The 18481-nt window shown below is 41.9% G+C and overlaps 1 long non-coding RNA gene across 1 annotated transcript in view; it reads left to right on the forward strand.

Annotated features, from left to right (window-relative positions):
• The first annotated feature begins 2760 nt into the window (after positions 1-2760).
• Positions 2761-18481, forward strand: part of LOC106584660 (uncharacterized) — a 54494-nt gene continuing 38773 nt past the window's right edge. Inside the window, exons 1-3 of the long non-coding RNA XR_014382359.1 lie at positions 2761-2851; positions 6424-6447; positions 14033-14180. This is a non-coding gene — a long non-coding RNA (uncharacterized LOC106584660). The remainder of the gene's footprint in view (positions 2852-6423; positions 6448-14032; positions 14181-18481) is intronic.

Genomic DNA, 18481 nt, shown 5'->3' on the forward strand with positions numbered 1-18481 from the left:
AATTATTTCAGCAATTTTAGGCTTTTCTGTAAATTGTCTAATGTTGGTATGTTATATTATTCTTAATTAATATTACCTTAATATTAAATATATTACATTATATTACAATATTACATTAATATTAATGAATCACTATTATAAATATAGTAATTTTTCTTGAGCGCAAAAGTCCAAAGTGTGGGAATATAGGCGAAATCAGCTATTGACACAGACATGGTGGCGTAGCAGGCAGATTGGAATGCGGCGACAAAAGGTTGTCAGTTAAAATCCCAGGTAAGGAAATGTTTGAATAATAATAACTGTATAGATAAACTCATAATATAGTCGTATATGTCAAAGTGGATTAAATATGTACATTGAAAACGCTATGCTAGAAGTACTGTGTGTGTCATAGAGACTCATCGTTGTTTTAAGGGCACCGGATGGGAAGTGTTCCAAAAACACCCGATTTCACATTTTGATATGTGAAGTGTTTCAAAAACGCATGATTTCACATGTGAAAATCCACATCACCCGGAGTGTTCCAAAAACACATGGTTTCACCCGTGCAAATGCTACACGTGAGATCATGTGATTTTGCACATGTGAAATCATATTGTTTTTCCATAAGGGGTTGCAAAATTCCATTAACTTTCGCAAAATTCCCAGGTTTTCCAGAAATTCTAATTGGATTTCTGGAAAACATGGGATTTTGGTGAAGTTGTCGAAATTGTGCAACCTTAGGGCAAACTAAGCCAGAATCTTTGTCCGATTTCTACACAGGGGGCTTTCCAGGTATAAGCAGCAGTCTGGCTGAGATTCTGATTCGTGACCAAGTATAAGACTCTACCTCCCCCACATTATCTGAGAGGGAACAACACAATGACACCTGTTGGCGAATAATATCTATAATGTTATATATGTTACATAATCTCAATGAAAAGCTTTATGTGAATTAATTCGGTAGTTTGTTTAAAATTTTACAGCCCATCAACAAAGGCTGTCCTACTGAACGTTAAGGTAATGTAACACCCAAATTAGCTCTCACAAAGGTAGCAGCCTGTAGCATGTCAGTCTTTGAGGCTTCTTGTTCTTGTTCTGTATGTGGCAATTGCACTGGTCTGGGTCTGTGTTGCCTTGCAGAAAGAAGGGTTAAATGCGGAGGTTTTTCAACATACTCTCCCCAGTCAGCTGGAGATGTGCGCTATTTTTAGATCAGGAGAGAGAGAGAGAGAGAGCTGCCTTTAGTCTGATCGAAGTCATTTATTTTTCATCTTTTCGCTCTTCCACAGCTCCACACACAGTAACCCCTCAAAATGAACTCTGGACCTCGAAGCCAGTTCCTCTGCGTTTTTTCATTGTTCCCCTCAAATTAATTACCAGGTTGAACAGAAAACCAGGAAGCTCCGGACCTCTATTTTCAAATCAGGGCGTCTGGTAGTATTAGAATGGTCTGGTTTAGGGGCATGTTCTATCGTTCGAATGTTGACCTCCCAACATTTACCCCCTTTCTCTCCCCATCACCCATACCCACCCATTTCGCCCCACCCTCTCCCGTTGAATTAATTTGATACTATTTTAGAAAGTCTGTGTTTCTAAGGGATACCTAATGACGCAATGACGTCAATGCAGGTCAATAGCACACGGGTGAAATGGACTGGCGGGCTGAGAATAGCCGTGTGCCTGTGGCTGCGCCCGAACTCCTCTAGCTGTCTCCCAATGCCCGGGAACGAGTCTCTGCGTTAAAGCTGTTCGTTTGCCCACGGTATAGCCTGATCATTGTAAGAAGGACTGCCTATTGATAATATTCACTACACACAAAACGCTCGTGTTTTTAATGAATTGTTATTGTTTGAGATCCCGTTGCATCCTCGCTGTGTGAGGAGCTGGTTGGACCTGGTCGTCTGACACTCTATGAACGGAGCGGGACAAGTCCCTGTCTCGCTCTGCTTCACAATATCACGTTACACGGTTCATTCACACGTCCCTTCTTCCCCCATCTCCAAGTCATTCACATATGTCGCGGTGCGCATCGTAGCAACCACACCAATAATGTTCACCCCAGAGAGAACTGAAACGACGAGCACGGCGTGACCCCCTCCGTCCGTCCTGACGCAAGAGGTGCATACTGTCCCACTTTGGCTCCTAGAGTTATTTCCCTTTATTGGTCTCAAAAAGCATCTCTATTAAGACGAATCCCTTTTGTCGTCTACTCGGGCACAATCAGACAAGACTTCTTAGACAGGTAAGTGCTTTATTTTGTGCCAGCGGGAATCATGACTTCTCCAGAGGTGCCACAAGTTGTCTCTTTCAATCCTGGCAATCAGGGTAGGCAGACATGATGAGACTTTAGTTCAGCATAATCTTGAAGCATGCTATTTTATGTAGCCTTAGGACCGAAACATGGCAGATATTTTATCCCATTGCCCTACTGTCTGAGGCATCTGAACACATGCATGTACAATCGTTATTGTTATAATTTAGGCAATGACAATTAACACTGTGGCTATATGAACGGTGCATATTATTTTGTCAGAGTTACTGTTAGTCCTGCAATTTGGGAGAGATCCAACAATAAACACAGGGAGTTGTAGACAGTGCGGGCTTCGCTAATGCGTAGGCGTATTCACGTGCTGGGGTTCCGCCGCTTAGCCCGGTACTCTGCTGGGATGCCTAGTAACAGCTCTCTGAGAGGGAGAGGGATAGAGAGAGAGAGCATCGAGAGAGAGAGAGAGAGAGAGAGGAGAGAGAGAGAGAGAGAGAGAGAGAGAGAGAGAGAGAGAATGGATGCATATAGCCTATAGCTGACCATGGCAGCTCCGCACGTGGCGCGTAATAGGCAAAGCTGTAACATTGATTCACGAGCTAAGAGGTAAGCACTTTTTTTGTAGGCTACACTGTTACACTTTGATAATATGTTCATGTGGGACTTGCGTTAGCGAGAACTTCTTGTATATTCCGCTGATGTACGTCATCCGAATGACATCGACTGAGTTATTTGAACGTTTAGCCTACCTTCGTAGTTCCGTAGATAGGTCACAGATCATTTTGGTGACCCTCTTTCCCTTGTCATAGCGTGTGACATTAGGTCTTCAAGAGCAATTCTTTCGCTAGGCTGTATGCGTGTCCTAAAGGCACTGTATAGGTGTTGTTATGACGAGAAAATAAACAACGACGTTGCAATTGGTCACTATAGGCTATAGGTCTACTCGTTTTTATGGACTCGCATGAGATAAGTAAGCATACCTTTTGCGTCTATTAACGTCTCAGCACCATGGACAGCGTCACCTTGCGGCTAATCTAACCACGGTCGGGCAATACGCTACTGCGCCCCTCGTAACTTTTCAGCACCATGGACAGCGCCACTGTGCTGCCAATCTCGCCACGGTTTTTTTTACGCAGTGCTTTATTTGCCCCCTTCTGAACTGTACAGCACCATTGAGTTCAGATAACTTCAGGAAGATGGCAGATATAAAACGTGATATGAAATATCTGGGAGGGCGTTTTCAACATTTAAAGTAAAATATACTTCTCAACATAAAAACAGCGCCATTATATAGGCTAGGCAAAGGAATAAAACAGTTTATGCTATGGCAACAAGTTTGTCTTTACGCCTGGGCTGGCGCATTGATCTAATATTTTTAGAGTAATTTCCGATGCACTATACATTATTCAAAGAGTACAGTATCTAAACGGAGGCGCTAGCCTGTATCTATTTTTACCCTCCAGGTTATTTTTAGCCTACCATATAACTTGTGTATATTTTGTGTTGGGGGTGTAGGTGGACTGAATTCTTACAACTGTATCAGGTTAAGTGTTGGATAACCAACACGCAAGAGACGTCGCACTGTGTGTCTGGAGCAGAATCGTGTTAGTTGGAAACGTCGGCTGTTTTCAGGGTACACCTTTATGTAGCTATGTTTGAGTCGGGTCGGGGCCAATTTGAGAATTTTAGCTATCCCTAACCCTAATTCTCCTAACCTGCCAAGTCAATTCTCATAACCTGCGAAGTAAATTATCCGAACCTGCTAAGAAAAGTCCCTTCTGCTGAGAATAGCGTGGGCTCTGAATAACGTGTTTGAAGAGAAGTTCCTCAAGTGGCATCTGGCGAGTGGCCGGGCCGGGCAGTGCTCCGAGTCAGGGAGACACTAGCTCTTTAAAACAAATGCTCCAGCCGACATTTTCATTAATCCGAGAGAAAGCTCCATTGAAATCAGCGGAAGACGATGCTCCAGGAGGGATTGGAGGGAGAGAACTCGGGTTGAGTGTGGCGACACCGTGCGGCGATCTCGGTGCTCTTCACTGATAGTCCCGCTCATTGATATTTGTTGCTGGTTCACTGATTGAAAGATTGCAGCTGCAGCAAAGGCGGATGAGAGAGAGAGAGAGAGAGAGAGAGAGAGAGAGAGAGAGAGAGAGAGAGAGAGAGAGAGAGAAGGGTGTGGGTGGGTGGGTGGGTGGGGTGGAGAGAGGGAGAGGAGGGATGGAAGAGATGAGGGAAGAAGGCAAGGGGTAACCTCAAAAAACAATACAGATGGTGCTAGAGTACTGTTGTAGTAGGTAGCCTAGCGGTTAAGAGCGTTGGACCAGTAACCTTGGTCCAGTAACCTTGGTCCAGTCGTTGGTTAGAATCCCAGAATTGACTAGATGAAAAATCTTTCCGTGCCCTTGAGCAAGGACCTCAACACTAACTGGTCCTGTAAGCTCTGGATAAGAGCGTCAGTTAAAAGACTATATATAAAAATATATATATATACATATTAAAAAAACGTAGTATCCAAGGCTTTTCAACAGTTTATAGGGTGCAAAAGAGGAGGTGCCCCAACGTTTATGATCCTACGGTTTCTGTCAATATCTAGTTATGAATGGAACTTCTATAGCTTTCCAAAAGCCCCAGCTCACTTCCACCCCGCCCTTAGTGTCAGGAGCTGCCCCGACTTGCTCTCCGCAGTAGAGTGAAACCTGCAGCAGCCAGCGGCAGCAGCCAGCGGAAATACAGTGTACTATTCATCATAATACAAGCCAATACGCAATATAAATAGCATCAACCACTGCGACGGACCTAACCTTTTTTCCCTCTCAGATGACTTTTTGAACACACACACACACACACACACACACACACACACACACACACACACACACACACACACACACACACACACACACACACACAGTTATCTCGTGACTTTTCACGCTGGTGCATGCTGGCAAGAGGTCAGGGTGAACCCGGGAAAGGAGAGTAGGGGGATGGAGATTGGAGAGGGGGTTAAGGATACGAGAGAGACTATTTAGAGCTAGGCTGTGTGTACAGGTTGTATCTGGCGTGTTGGTGCGCTCTGACAGTTCTGCTCTCACTGTGAGTCGATTCCGCTGGTGAGCGAGTCTAGCGCGTGGGCACGGGCAGCGAGCGTACAGAGATTTCATTGTTATTGTCACCAGCTCAGCTAGAATGTTTGCCTAGCAAATACACGGATGAGAACCAAGCCTCAAGACTACAGTTCATACCAATCCAGTGGACGAGAAAAGCGCTTGAGACACAGGGGCGGGAGAGATGGAGAAAATGGTTAATTCGTACTAATGCGCTATATGAGACGCCTAGGCTATATGGCCGTTTCTAGCCTCTCCACCCTTAATATTCCTCAACCATTTTATTTCCAAAGCAAATTAAAAGATGGACAGACAGCAAATGTCGAGGCGGCGTCTTTAATCAGGCGCTATAGGCTGTAAAGTGGGGAGAATCTAAACGTGACGTCAATGCCTAGTAACTGACGCAGCCCCTCCACAAAAAAAAATAAAAAATAGGGCTTTTTTCTTTTTCCGTCAGCAAGCTTCTTTTTTTCCCGATAAAAAGCCTAAACCACAGGGATAACGTGGGGTTATCTATGTTATGTGAAGGGACCTGATATATTTCTTATGTATAGGCCTATTTTCTGAATTGCAAATCAACCAACTGCTGTGTAGTGAATTCTTCAGCGAAAGTTGCATGGAGACAGGCGCGAGAAGGCGCCAGAAGAGCTGAGCGAGAGCACGCGAAATCAAATATACATAATAACAATAATATACGACAAGTACGAGTGAGAGAGATACGGAGAGGCGGCTCTTGTGCAGAGTTGGTAGATTAAAATGTATGTAGCCTTCATTACATGCGCTCCACGTAACGTTCCTGAGCGATGCCTTTGTGTGAGTGTTTTTTTTCTCGCCTTACTGCGACCTAAAAATAGCACCATGGTTTGATCGCGCGCCAGAAATAGACAGAGGGTCTCACTTGTATAAAAAGGAAGCGGATCCTGAGAAAACTTGGACGTGCCATATTAAGGCTATTTATGAAGCATGGACCGAATATTTGTTTATACCCAATGTGTTATCCCATGTGTCAGTAGAGCATGTTTATGAATGCATTGTAAATGTTTTTTTTCCCTTCTCATTCCCTCGGTTCTGCAGGCAGTCCCTGGATGCTGCTATATGGTAAGTGAGACTTTGAATGTGCGATGTTTTTAATTCAATGTACTTTGTCAGTTTGTCATTTTTGCTCTGTTGCTTGTCTGTTGAGTCTTGTCGTGCTTCCCATCACATTTAGCTCACAACGTAGTAACCGAAAAAGACTATAATTCTTGGTCTTATTTTTATAGTTTTTGACAACATTCAAATGAAACCATGCAGCCTTTCTCTGCAGGAAAGGGAATCACCCCACTGCTAAAACAGCAAGTTCAAACTCCTTTGTCTGTTGTTGGCGCTGTTGCGTCTCTTTTCACATCTCTTTCCTCCCGCCAAAAAAACATAAGCTTGCGAGGGAAAATCCTTCTCTGATGAGCCTAATCTGCGCTCATTTCCGCCTTTTTTAAGAGGATGCATAAAGACGGGAATGGAGGAGGAGGAGGAGGAGGAGGCGGAGGAGAGGAAGAAAGGAGACGAGCAACGATGAAAAGTGGGAGCTGCAGCCTGAAACGTTGCACCGACTTGGGGAAACCCAGAGCTGTCCAACAGTAATGGTGCTGAAAATAACATCGAATGGCACCAGGGGGGTTCCGTACATCACCAAACCTTAGGCGCGCGTGTTCGGAAAGGAAACCAATGCGATTTCAATGAATGAAAACGTTTGCTTTTTCGCGGAGCCTGATCGGAGGCTGAGTCCTTTTCCCTCAGGATCAACAGCCTACAGCTTTGAATGAGTTCACCAGTAGCAGGTAGACTGTAGCAGCAGAGCGTAACATAGGCTATATACAGGGTTGGGTAGGTTACTTTCTAAGTGTAATCCGTTACAGTTACTAGTCACCTATTCAACATTGTAATCAGTAATGTAACTTTGGGATTCCCCAAACTCGGGAACGTAATCTGATTACTTTTACGTTACTTTCCCATGACTTTCCCCTTAACAGGCATTAGAAGAAGACAACAAGGATCCATCAAACGCATTTGGTGTGTGTTCTCTGACTTGTGGTCTCTGACGTGTGGTCTCTGACTTGTGGTCTCTGACTTGTGGGTCTCTGACTTGTGGGTCTCTGACTTGTGGGTCTCTGACTTGTGGGTCTCTGACTTGTGGTCTCTGACTTGTGGTCAGACTAGCTCAGGTGGAACTAATTTAAACTTGCGTCTTTTTTGAATTCTGAATTGAATGTCTTTGAGAAAAACAGAAAGGTGTCATGTATTTATCCGCAAACATCCTTTCTGAATTTAAAAATAATCCCATGTTTTTCAAAGTATCTGTAATCTGATTGCAATAATTGTATTGCTGGTAACGTAACTGATTACCGTTACAGTTGTTTTGTTGTTGTAATCAGCTTACATGTAGCCTACCTATTGCTACATATCATAGAGAGTAACAGGGGAGTCTTCTTCCCGCCAGCGTCGTTTGAACAGTTTAAACAGATAATGTGCAGGGCACAGACAGGGAGGCTATAGGCGGGTAGACTTGGATTACCCTTCTGCGCACGTCATGCATTGCCATCTTCAGTGTATCAAGCTACCTATAGGCTATACCGTATGGTATGACCGTAAACCCATCTTCTGAAGCATCCCCAAAAACATTTGTTTCTTCATTCTTAAACAATGTGATCGTTTTCATCCGTCTAAATGATACTACTGGTGAAACCGCGCGTCACCATCCACGTTCCATTGAAAAATAGTCTACCGTTTGCTGCTTTTGGGCTATGCTGATTTTCAATCCGATATGCATGACTTTATGACAAAGTGAAGACGGACCTCGTTTTTTATTTGAATTAGGGAGCGATTCCAGATGTCGTGATTTGAGGGCCATAGACCGTACCGCCAAATTCCTGTTTTGGTTAGACTTCTCTCTACAGTAACTTAGCGTTATACTGTAGATGTGGTAAAGAGGGGGGTCGATATTGATGGTTTGACAACAAGATATTGGGCTGCCAAATGGGCAAGGAATCACCCATACAATTATGAAAGTGTCGAAGCAATCACAGCCAATTTAGCAACGATGTGTAGGGCCCATAGATGAAAGTAGCCTAAGCAATGTGTCGCATGTCAAAATATTGAATCGAGTTCAACCAACGCTCGTATCTGCCTGCACGTCACACAATAGTCATGCTCACTCACTCATAGCTACAGTCCTCGCACGACTTTTGTCCGATAGCCTATATATAGCATTATTTTCGCCGCGGGAGAAGAGTTTGCAGTACACGACATCTACTGTGTCATATCATGGAAAAATACATCGTCAATGACTGGCTCGTGTTGTGATAGAGTGTGTAACCATTCACCTGTTATATTACTTCCACCTTTCAAAAAAAAACGTCGCATTTACTCTTCCTTTAACCAAAGCCAGCACCAGATATAGAGACACATCTCCTTCCTTCAATAATTAAATGCCGGGCCGTGTAATTTCAGTGGAAACCCCGGATTCTCGAGTCGTGACTGCTAAACTGAGTAATGTGCGCGTTGGCAGCGTCGGGAGCGGCAGTCACTGTGTAGTGCAGACGGAGGGAGAGAATCGTGACTGACTGGACAGACGGTCGCAAATGAAAATAGCACCCATTAAAAATACCCAGCAGGGACTGGGCAACGTTTTTGATACATTTTCATTGATGTCCCCCTGAATACTACCTCGTTCCTGTACCCTGCATGCTTTACTAATCGTGGCACCAACTTGATGCAGGAGAAGAGAGTTTCAGGGATAGTGGGGCGGTGGGGAGGAAGAGGAGAAGGAGGGAAGGAGGGGGGGGTCTTGGTTTGGGATAAAACGAGACACACATTGGGGAGGGATGATCCATACATAGAGCGTGACCCAGCCTCCTCCTCGGTACAGTAACTTTCCTTGTTCCAAGAGGGGAGCACACAGGGGCTCTTGTGATTTAAAAACAAAACAAATTGATGGGGTCTAAAAACATAGGAACATGGGACTGTGAGAAATAACTTCAAGGGTAAGTAGAGTTTTGCTATTCTGTAACTTTCCCGATTGATCTAAACTGATTAAGTCCATTAAAGATTGTTTAACCGTTAGTGTGTGCAGAGTTTAAGAATTGGGCTAGGTGACTATTGTTATTATTGACGTATTATTATTATGATTCTGGTGTTTTGTTCCGACTCTCCTTCATCTTCTTCATCTTCTGTGTGTTGGAGCCTTCATTGTCGTTCTGGATCGCACTTGCTATAATTCTGAATCTTTAACATGTGGTACTGACAACAAGTGTGTTTTGAGAGACCCCCGTGTCCTCACTATCAGTGGTACCATCCAGTGAACTCTCGCTGGTCATACAATAGAATCGCTTCAGATGCTTGTCGTGTTGTTGTTATCGCGTGGAGGGCTCTGCAGCGCTTTCCCACGCCTGGTTCACATGCGTTCTGTGGCGCCACATTCATATGAGCGTTTCAAAACGGTTCGTGTCTAGCCTATATTCATGCAATTTTATTAACATATGAAGGGTTGTCACTTGGGATGCAGTAAGGATTTTAATAGCTAACCTGTTGTGATTAATTTGTTCATCATTTTAAACCTGATAGAATTAATTGTGATCTGATTTGTGTATGCCAACTTGCATTATTGCCATAGCCGTAGGTAAGATGCAATCCATGCGCGAATCGAGAATCAATCAATCGATCAATCGATATATAAAATCCACCAAGATGTTCTTTGTATAAAAACCTTATTCGGTTGCATTTATCAAGTCACTTTCACCAGCTAGGACACAATTTGGTTCCCCCTTTCTTCCTTTCTTTCTTTCTTTCTTTCTTTCTTTCTTTCTTTCTTTCTTTCTTTCTTTCTTTCTTTCTTTCTTTCTTTCTTTCTTTCTTTCTTTCTTTCTTTCTTTCTTTCTTTCTTTCTTTCTTTCCTTTTTTTCTTTATTTTTTTAGAAAGGGGGGTCCCTATATGAGCGAGACACCGATTGGTCGATGACGAGTTTTCGTTTGCGCCAATAAGATCCCTCACTGCTCTCTATTTATTGCGAGCAGATTACTTCTTGCTCCCTCCTTACACAGACCGCTCGAGCGGCTACAGCGAGCTAGTTCTCCACTAGGCGACATCACGAACGAGGGGAACCAAAATAAAAACAAAAAAACAGTGCTCCTTCTGATACTCAGCGCCTAAACGACCAAACTGGCTTAAACATTTGTGTATTTGGACCAAATGATATTCGAGAGAGAGAGGGACTGAGGGAGAGAAGTGAGAATAAGGGAGATGTGGGAGAAATGAAACTACGGAGAAGGAATGAGATTCAGGACCATGGACAGCGGTAGAATGCAGTAGCGTTGGCATTTTGATGTAGCTTCGCTTGGACCCCCCCCCCCCCCGCCCCCCCCCCCCCCCCCCCCCCCCACACACACACCGCCTCGCCTCATAGTGTGTGATTCAGTTGGAGTCACACAATTGCCTAGGGTTGCTGATGGCTGGATGCACCCAATCCGGGACGGGAGATAAGCGAGGAAGCGACCTTTTTTGATGTCGCTTGCTTAAGACTCACGGACTCTCGACAGGATGTAGAGACAGAAGCCGATCTGATCTGTCCTTCGCGAATCTTTTTGCGGTCTGGGCTTGCTGTACATAACTATCAAGCTGGGAAGCCCTTACCCCAAAAAGCATTGGCGGAGGGCGCATTCGCCGAGTCACATCGCAAGACGTCTTGCAAGCATTGCTTCGTGAATTTTTTTTCAACAAAATCTATTTTTAGTCTCTTTTTTCCCCCCTCTTGCTTTTTCACATGATCATTTTTTGCTATAATTATTGTTCATATTATGTTCATAGTTATTTTTATTCTGATTATTGTTATCCTTGTTATTGGGCCTACTTTATATAATTGTTACGTGTTAATTGTACTTGGTTTGTTATTTGTTGTTATCGTTAGCCTGAAGGTCCCATTTCCAAACTTCGGTGTGCCTCCCAACCCAGGGATACTTAAAAGATTTCTCAGCTCCAGAGTTTCTGAAAATGTTTTTGACTCAACTTGGAGTAATGTGATGTCAATCAGTTCATAGCACCACACCCCCCAGATCCACAGCATCAGTACATACTATAGTCCCCTCAGCGGAACGCAGAACGCCCTGCTGAGAAATAAGGCTGCGGCATCCAGAATGATACCTTATTCATTATAGTGCACTATTAACTATAATGTTGCTGCCTCACAATAGTGACCGTGCAGCGAGAGAGAGAGTGTGTGTGTGTGTGTGTGTGTGTGTGTGTGTGTGTGTGTGTGTGTGTGTGTGTGTGTGTGTGTGTGTGTGTGTGTGTGTGTGTGTGTGTGTGTGTGTGTGTGTGTGTGTGTGTGTGTGTGTGTGTGTGTGAGAGAAAGAGCCGTGCTGTGTGTGCAGCCGTCCTCTAATAGGAGCGGAGAGACTGAGATGGTTATTTTATTTCACCCTGCCGACTCTTTCTCTCTCTCTTTCACACACCACACACACACACACACACACACACACACACACACACACACACACACACACACACACACACACACACACACACACACACACACACACACACACACACACACACGTGTGTTTCCCCCCAATGTTTTGATATGTAGCCTGTTCCCCCTCGAGCATCGCCACTGCCCCTTTCATCAAGCCTGAAGCATGGAGCACATCCTTACATCTGTGGGCCATATAAGTTAACGTGGAAGCCCAATTTGAATTGATTGATCAGTTGACAAACTCCGACACATTCCTCAAATGTACTTCCAACAGCATAGAGCATCTTTCCCGTGCATCACACTTGTGCACATGCGCAAAACCATGAAAACAAAACGCGCAGTTTTTTACTCCTTGTCCAGTTCGATAGAGTAAAATACTGCTGTAATGACACAACTCAATTTACACCCGAAAAACAAAGTTAAAAAGCATACACCGGAAGATGTATTATACTCTATTGTCCCTGAGTTTGGGGTATCCCCGGCCATTACGCATCAGCTCAACCGTTTCAGAGGCAATTATATGAATGTGGGAATAGTATTTGCTTGTTTCATTCAAAATAGTTTGCTACTAATCCGTACAGTCAAGTGTCGGCTATTTATAAGAATGACGTAATGGCATTGCAAGACATCCAGAACTCATATCAATAGGCCTACTTCTCGTCTGCGGTGAATGACACCACATCTCCTTGGCCTCGTCAAATGACAAGACTTGTATAACAACATGCATACAAACTCAACTGAAGCTTCGAGTGTAACTTTATAATGTATAAGATGTGGGAATTATCCCCAGAGGTCAAAGGTTGTTTTCCTATTTATTATGAGAAAGAAACATCGAACGCACAAGTGGCACTCCCGTTCAGCACCATAGACAGAGTCACATTTTCACCAATCTGACGACACTCTGTTCTTCCTCGGCCCTATTTCAGTGCCGTCACACTCTGTCAATCTGCAGCTCAAGTTAGTCACTAAATAAACATAAATGGGGCTTCATGCCACCCATGCTCTGCGCCTTTATTTGGCTAGCTCTTGGCACAGGTTTGTGTTCTTATGGTGAAAAGTATTTGAGACAGTAGTCGTACTCATATAAAGAGCATACAATAGTTTACACTTGACAGTGGAGATTGTCCTACTGAGATAAAACAATAGTTTACACTTGACAGTGGAGATAGTCCTACTGAGATAAAACAATAGTTTACACTTGACAGTGGAGATTGTCCTACTGAGATAAAACAATAGTTTACACTTGACAGTGGAGATTGTCTTACTGAGATAAAACAATAGTTTACACTTGACAGTGGAGATTGTCTTACTGAGATAAAACAATAGTTTACACTTGACAGTGGAGATTGTCCTACTGAGATAAAACAATAGTTTACACTTGACAGTGGAGATTGTCCTACTGAGATAAAACAATAGTTTACACTTGACAGTGGAGATTGTCCTACTGAGATAAAACAATAGTTTACACTTGACAGTGGAGATTGTCCTACTGAGATAAAACAATAGTTTACACTTGACAGTGGAGATTGTCCTACTGAGATAAAACAATAGTTTACACTTGACAGTGGAGATTATCCTACTGAGATAAAAGTCAACTTCTCGCTTTGAACCGACCTTGATCAAACCCGAGTTGGTTGTCTCTTATTGGACACACAACCACTGTTTGCATGGTGTTGTATAGGTGTTGTAATGTGCATTTCGGATAGGTAGCCTACATACTTCCTAATTACTATTTTGGTATTTGAACGCCACTGCATGCATTAAATGCCAATACCATTGGCTAAATATAAACGTCATGTTTTGTAGTTTGTGTGCGTGGAGCAATATGGATAGACAACGATGCATTGAGTAGTCAAGGCCTAACTAGGCATATCTGTATTCTCTAATAATTGTTAAACTGTCTCGGAAAAGATTTGAGCTTTTTGTAGGAAACAACCAAGGCAACGTTTACCTGTTTTAGAAACTCTCGAAGAAGTCATTAAATTGGTGTGAATTTAAGACGTTTCACTGCATGTGCATTGTTGACGGTGTGGCCTTCATGCAATCTCCACATTCTTTCAAAGCCTCTGTATTTGTGCGCACGGGACTACCCTCTTCCACTCAGTTGTTTTATATTTGAATGACAATGCTCTATCAATCTAACAGAACTAATGATACGACTGTTTTTCCGTTTTCTCTAGGTGAGAGCCTGGGACGAAGAACAAGTAGGAGGAGGAGGAGGCACGATGACTTGACGAAGAAGGGCTCTGGCGTTCGTTCCCTACGCCATGTTACATCCTGGCCAGAAACGTGGACTCTCTTGGGATTTCATCGTCTCCTTTGAGAAAGGTAGCCAGCCTATAGGCCTATCACCCCTGGACCACTAAAATCTCCACCTCTCTGTCTGTTCTCGTGTTCAGCGCAAGGTAACAGCTAACCCGAGAGTGTTAACAGAGGCTATGACAGAGGCCACTAGAACGATGACATCAGAAAATCACTTCCCTTTAAAATAGCATTTTTGTCGGGGCATTATCACGTGAACCGAAGTTGACCGTCAATGAATGTTAAACGATGGTAAATCATCGCAGTCCTTTGTTATAAATATAGGCTATGGACACGTAATGTCAGTTAAGATGAATAACTTTTTAGATTTAAGAGACGTAAATTCAACAAACACAATTGTTTTTTTGTCGAGGTTTGACACCTTCCATGTGTTTCTTTAAACATATGGTGTCATCAGTGCATGTGTGTGAAGGGTGTCTAGGCTAGACCTTCTTTTACTGATCTGTGAGAGCGTGTGAGAACGTCTGGTGTAGGTATACATATACTGTAGCTAACAAACGGGCCTGTCTGTCATTATTTATTTATTTATTTCACCTTTATTTAACCAGGTAGGCCAGTTGAGAACAAGTTCTCATTTACAACTGCGACCTGGCCAAGATAAAGCAAAGCAGTGTGACACAAACAAACAACAGATTCTTAAAGATGTTTTGGTGGTTTAATGTGTTACCAATGTGTTATAAATCATGGAAACAAAATCTATATCTCTGAGCTAGTACCACACAACGTTCATAGACCTATTATGTCATATTTTCTGCAATTAGTGAATAACCCGGAAATAAGCAGTGAAAGGAAGGCTAATGAGGATCCATGAGCAGAGCCTTCATCAAGATGTCATGTGCCAAATGATCTTGTTTACTAAGACTAGTAAAGTTTAGGTCTGGAATGATGCGAAATAGTGCCATAACCTGTGTCTCTCTGGACATGGCTTTTCAAGGTGTCAATCATAATGTACAGGCTAATAGTGAGATTTTTATGACTACACTGTAAAACATTTCCAGTCATTTTTACAGTCAATTACTGGCAGCACAAAAAGCCAGTAAATTACTGTAGATTTACAGGACCTTTAATGTAACACAAATGTACAGTATATTACTGGAACACCTGATTACAGTAACATGCTGTATTTCTAGAATTTACAGTGCATTTACTGGAAGCACAGTGGTTAGTAAACTGTTGCAGAGGTACAGTGCCGGTAACTAGTGCCAACAACGGCAGTATTTCTGTTACATGTATTTGATACAGGTCTTAAGCACAGTGGTTAGTTAACTGTTGCAGGATACTTTCAATACCTAGTTTGTAATTTATATTTCACTGGTCTGAACTACAATTCATATAGCCTATTTTGTAACAGTTTCATTAGAATACATGTATTTTGTATTTTATAATACAAATATATACTTACAAGTAGCCAGCTTAACTACAGCACTCTCGATAACGGTAACATAATCTCTTTACTTGCTATGGTTGTGGTATATGCCTGTTTACCTTAGTTTAATACACTGACTGTAAGGCGCTCTGGATAAAAGGGTCTGCTAAATGACCAAAATGTAAATGTGAACATGAACACGCAAAGAAAACTGCTGGGTATTATTGTTATGACCTCTGCCCCAAACAAGGCCAAATTTGATCAAAATACAAATAATTTGAGGGCGGAGCTCATTAGAATAATACCCAGCAGTGTGCTTTGCAAATGCAAATTTTTTTCATTTACATTTTTGGTCATTTAGCAGATGCTCTTGTACAGAGCGACTTACATTCATTGCATTCAGGTTGATAAAAAAACAAAAAAAAACATTTCACAGTCATAGCAAGTAAAACGTTTCTGTAACCGTTACTGGGAATGTTGTTGTAGTTAAACATACAATGGTCTTCAAAATTACTTGTATTTGTAACAAAATACCTTTTGGATGTTTAATTTCCTGTCTCTGGCTAGTGTAAATTACATTACTGTAAAATGTACAGCAACTTGCCACCAGCTTCCTGTAAGGTACTGTAGAATGCTGGGCGATGACATAGTTCAATATTGTAAAATTAGCTTACTACACTCATTTAAAGTAAATGCTACTCAAGTCATGTTGGTATTTTACTGTAATTACATAGGATTAGTGCAAGCAGGTTGGCTGCTAGGTATTTGTATATTACAGCATATTTCAGAATATTTGGCATTTGTATCACCTACACGTCTAGAGGCCTAAACAAAAGCTTCCGAACAGATCAAAAGGACATGGCTAAACACTCAAAGACTTGCTGCCACTCTGATCTGTTCTGTATATACATTTAATAGTTAGGGAACCACTACCACATATCACCTAATGCAACAAGTATAGCCTCTTACAAGGCATGCCTCAAAATGTGTTCATGAGCCACGACAATACCATGCACCCACAAAATGTTTTTGGCGCTCCAAAATTACAGGACTTTACTGTATTCTGTGGGTGTGGTACTGAATTACAGTAAATGACAGGTGGCACAGTAGCCAGTAAATTACTGTAGAATAACAGGATACGTTTTTTCAGATTCCAAAAATACAGTATGGAACTGTATTCTGTGGGGTAGTAATGAATTGCAGTAAATTACTGCCAGAGCTGTAGCCAGTAAGTTACTGTACATTTACACAACAAATATATATATATAAACAAAAAAAATATGTTAATGTGTTCTGTGGGGTACAGCATTCTCACTAACAGGTGCAACAGATATAGCCTCTTACAAGGCTGCCCACAGCATTTTCCCACAATGCACCATAATTCACAGTATGCTGCTGTAAATATACAGCAATTTTACAGAAGTCTGGTGGAACACCATTGAGCCTGCATAATATATTGCTCTTTTTTACAGCAATTTGTTACAGTGCACAGTATTTCTCATTCTGGGTGCATTTTCTATTGCCTCTGTGAGATATGTGTAGTTTAAGGAAACAGTATGTATGGTTTTAGGAAACAGGATACAGTATGTATGGTTTTAGGAAACAGGAAACAGTATGTATGGTTTTAGGAAACAGGATACAGTATGTATGGTTTTAGGAAACAGGATACAGTATGTATGGTTTTAGGAAACAATATGTATGGTTTTAGGAAACAGGAAACAGTATGTATGGTTTTAGGAAACAGTATGTATGGTTTTAGGAAACAGTATGGTTTTAGGAAACAGGAAACGGTATGTATGGTTTTAGGAAACAGTATGTATGGTTTTAGGAAACAGTATGTATGGTTTTAGGAAACAGGAAACAGTATGTATGGTTTTAGGAAACAGTATGTATGGTTTTAGGAAACAGGAAACAGTATGTATGGTTTTAGGAAACAGTATGTATGGTTTTAGGAAACAGGAAACAGTGTGTATGGTTTTAGGAAACAGTATGTATGGTTTTAGGAAACAGGAAACAGTATGTATGGTTTTAGGAAACCGTATGTATGGTTTTAGGAAACAGGAAACAGTATGTATGGTTTTAGGAAACAGGATACAGTATGTATGGTTTTAGGAAACAGTATGTATGGTTTTAGGAAACAGTATGTATGGTTTTAGGAAACAGGGAACGGTATGTATGGTTTTAGGAAACAGTATGTATGGTTTTAGGAAACAGTATGTATGGTTTTAGGAAACAGGAAACAGTATGTATGGTTTTAGGAAACAGTATGTATGGTTTTAGGAAACAGTATGTATGGTTTTAGGAAACAGTATGTATGGTTTTAGGAAACAGGAAACAGTATGTATGGTTTTAGGAAACAGGAAACAGTATGTATGGCTTTAGGAAACAGTATGTATGGTTTTAGGAAACAGTATGTATGGTTTTAGGAAACAGTATGTATGGTTTTAGGAAACAGGAAACAGTATGTATGGTTTTAGGAAACAGGAAACAGTATGTATGGTTTTAGGAAACAGGAAACAGTATGTATGGTTTTAGGAAACAGGAGACAATATGTACTGTGCCTTCAGAAAGTGTTCATACCCCTTGACTTATTCCACATTTTGTTGTGTTACAGCCTGTAAGGCTGCTCTGGATAAGAGCGTCTGGTAAATGACTAGCATGTAAACATGTAGCACGTAAATTCAAAATGGATTAAATCGATTTTTTTCTTACCCATCTACACACAATACCCCATAATGACAAAGTGAAAACATGTTTTTAGAAATTGTAGCAAATTTATTGAAAAGGAAAATCCGGAAATATCTCATTTACATAAGTATTCCCACCCCTGAGTCTGTACATGTTAGAAGCACCTTTGGCAGTGATTACAGCTGTGACTAGTTCTGGGTAAATCTCTAAGACCTTTCCACACCTGGATTGTACAATATTTGCACATTATTCT

This window comes from Salmo salar, chromosome 23 (assembly GCF_965601325.2).
Source record: "Salmo salar chromosome 23, fSalSal1, whole genome shotgun sequence".
Classification (NCBI taxonomy): domain Eukaryota; kingdom Metazoa; phylum Chordata; class Actinopteri; order Salmoniformes; family Salmonidae; genus Salmo; species Salmo salar.